We start from the raw sequence: 3551 nt of genomic DNA, 5'->3' as shown, positions 1-3551 counted from the left end.
CAGTCCCTACACCACAATGCCCTCAGCGGTTTCCCCCCTCGGTTGAAACATAAACATATTTCCAAAAGAAGAATATCCTTTTTTTCCGCGTGGTAAGGGGAGGGAACGTATACAAGAGAGAAAAATGCATCTCGCATTATAAAGATCGCAATGGGGAAAGATCTATCGAGGCAAGAGAAGGAAACGCGGATAACAGCAACCTGAAAGCGGACCACGGCAGATCGAGAGCTTAAAGTTCTCCCGTGAAATGGCTACTTTTTTTTTTTACTCGCGTCACCTTTCCCGCGCGGAGGCGACGCGACGACGGAGTCTCCGACCTCGAGCGCACTTGGCGCGAACCGCGAAAGTGCTCCCGATGTAATTACAAGCGGAACTGATCGCGGATAACGTATCGCCGTCGCGATTTTTTACTACCCGCTCGCCGTTGACATCGCGGCGCGAGATACCGGGCGTGAATTTGAATATCGGGAAGCCGGCCGCGAATTCCAAGGTAGAAATCGAAACGGAACGCGCCGCGGACTCGGGCGATTAATGTAGCGGCACGTACATACACGATCGAGTACACGTTGTGCTACACATTTTATACATACGGGAGTAAGAGGTGTTACCTTCGGTATTTAATGTTCTCTCACCGCAGGGAAATTCCCCGTGTCTCTCTCTCGTTCTCGTATCTCGCGGTCCGCCGATTCGTGCACGCTTTCGCGCGCGCATTGTCAAATTATACCATCTCTTAGCATCCTGCCTTTCAAAATCACGTTGATATGATCGACACAGTTGAGTTTTAGACGCAGAGATAAGAGATAAGAGATCGTATACTTGGCGAGAGAAGGAGACGAGCGTGCGAAGAACAGGAGTTAGATCGGCGTCGATTGTTATTTTAACCCTTTCATATTTATTACAATGTACATATAAGGATTTAAATCTTCTTTTTTTTTAGGGTAATACGTGACACTGCTCTAGCTCTCTGTTTCTCACTTAAATTCTCAAAACTATATTTTCGAAATATTTTTATATTATCTGACTGAAATGTGACTTGCGAGACCTTCAGATGTTTCCGCGAGCAAATTGACCCCTGAACTTTGATTTTAGTTTAATTCATTCTCTTTTTTTTCTTTCTAACTGTTTCTCCTTGGAAAGAGACAGAGGGTGGATTAAACTAAAGTCAAGTTGGCTTAAAATCAAAGTTAAACGACGTTAGTGAAAACTGGGGTGAGTCTGAAAGAGCTCGAGAGAGAGAAGAAAAGTCGCGTTGTTTTTTTCTGGCAATGTCAGCTCCTTCGGACGCTAGCGTGTCCCATTAAAAAAAAAGAGAGACGAAGAAGTAACTCGGTCGCGAAAGGGTTAAATTCCGACGGAGGGAAAACGTAATAGAAAAGCGGAAGGACCGCGGAGATTTCCCGCCGGGATCGATATTACGCGCATTCTCACGGCTCTTTCCCGGAGTGAATCCAGGTGGAATTATTTCGCGTGACGCGGATAAAAGGAGCAGCGCGGATGCGTGCGAATTAATGCATGTAACGTCGTTTTCACACTTGCTCTTTCGCGCGCGAGGCGCACGGGGCGCGAGGAGGGAAATAAATCTCCAGCCTCCCGATACACGGTTACACGTCGGCTTCCTCCGCGCGTTTCCGCCGCGGCGCGAAGGAAGTGCCGGATACACGCTCGATCGCGGCGCGGGAAGCGCGTAGGCGTGCACACGTACACGCGTATTGACGTCGTTCGCTGAACCCTGACGTCTTTTCGCGCGTAATCGGTCGTAAGAAGGAAAGCGCGATCGACGACCGACCACCGCCGGTGCTTTCTATCCGCGCGCGAAGCGACAGCCGACTTGTTTCTCTCTCTCTGTGTGTGTGTGTGTGTGTCTTTTTTCCTCTTATTCGTCGCGATTCGTCTGGTTCTCGGATGTCGAACTGGGTCGGCGATTCAGCGTGGGTCGCTGTAAAACCGATTCGATTTTACAGCGTGCATTAATGCACCGTCGACAGGCACGTTGATTATCGCGGTCGCGATTATCACGCCGACTTTTCCTTTCTCGCGAGCTCTTTCGGACTCGATCTACTTGCTCGCGCAAACATCCGAGTATCCCGCGAGTCGCACGCTTCGCAGATAATATAAAAATGGTGCGAAAAAATATGTGTGGTTTGGAGAATATAAGTGAAATAGAGAACTAGAATACTCTGGGGGAAAGAAAGACAGCAACCCATTTTGGGGCCCACAATTAGTAATCGAATTATTTCGATACACTCTAATCTTTTACGAATTTTACTCCGCGTAACTAAAAATCACAATTAGCTATTCTATCTATGTCCAAGAGTTTTAAGTAACACTAATCAATTCTCTCAATTAGTTCTGTCGATATTCGGCGACTCAACGATAATTTTCACTTATGATTTACTAACCGAAATGTTAAGTTGCTTAACTATAAAAAAAACGGTCCAAATTTTTCCCAGAGTAGATCCAATCCAGTAGTAGATCAAATCCAAATAATTCGATTACTAATTGCAGGCCCCAAAATGAGTTGCTAACTGTCTTTTTCTTCCCAGAGTAGTATATCATATACTAGATGGTAAACTTTGTTTTTGCGGTGTCTTTTGTTTAAGAAACTCATTTATTTTGATATCAAAAGCAACAATACATCAATCAAAGTATTTGCCCTCGCTAGCTACACATTTTCCCACCTTTCTGGCGATGAGTGGATTCCGCAACAACAGAACGATTAGTTTTTTTATGCAATCCATTCATCGATCCATTTTCGCACATTCTCGTAATTTTTTAATTGTGTAACCACCAAGCCGTGCTGCGTCGATCGGAATAAGATAATCTGAAGGAACCAAGTCTGGTGAATACGCTGGGTGCGGGAGAACTTCCCACTCGAGCATCAGTTTTTTCTTGATGGCTTTTGCAACGTGTGGTCGGGCGTTGTCGTGCAAAAGAATAACTTCCTTTCCTTTTGAATCTTTCCCATTGCATGTAGACGTTTGGAAACAACCACCGGAGTAACATTTAACGCTGCAGACAATTCTTAGAGCGTTTCAGCTGAGTTTTCGTCCAATAATGCCTGCAATTCGGTGTCTTTTCCACTACTTTTAAATCGCTGAAACCATTCTTGGCATGTTCTTTCCGATGGAGCACAATTGCCATAAGCTTCGACAAGTAATTTACGAGCTGTAGCTTCAGTTTTGGTCAAATCAGAGTAATGAAGCAGCACATGTCGAAAAAAACAACTTATCACGCACCATGTTTAACCAAAAGAAAAATGGCACTGTTCGCTTAAATGAATCTTTTCGCACTGAATTTTATTGACAAATGTCTAACCTTTAAAATGCAGCCAGTTTCAGATGTCAAAGTAATTTATACTTACAACTAGCGTCATTTAAATGCGAGCCGCGGAAACTAAGCTTACCACCTAACATTATACTAAGGGCGAGTTTCACAAACGTCGGTTAACTGCTAACCGAAGGTTAATTGATTCTTTGTCTCTTCTTAAACAATAAGATGGGAAAAGATATGCAGTCGACTGAACCCTAGTTAACAGTTAACCGATGTTTATG

At 44.5% G+C, this 3551-nt stretch overlaps 1 protein-coding gene across 5 annotated transcripts in view; it reads left to right on the top strand.

The window, feature by feature from the left end:
- LOC105559611 overlaps positions 1-3551 on the top strand; it is a 221728-nt gene that overhangs the window by 3797 nt on the left and 214380 nt on the right. The window lies entirely within an intron of this gene.

Source organism: Vollenhovia emeryi, unplaced genomic scaffold (assembly GCF_000949405.1).
Source record: "Vollenhovia emeryi isolate VEMERY1.0 unplaced genomic scaffold, V.emery_V1.0 DF939262.1, whole genome shotgun sequence".
Taxonomy (NCBI): Eukaryota; Metazoa; Arthropoda; class Insecta; order Hymenoptera; family Formicidae; genus Vollenhovia; species Vollenhovia emeryi.
The sequence above is the reverse complement of the archived record's forward strand: the minus strand, read 5'-3'. Positions and strand labels throughout refer to the sequence as shown.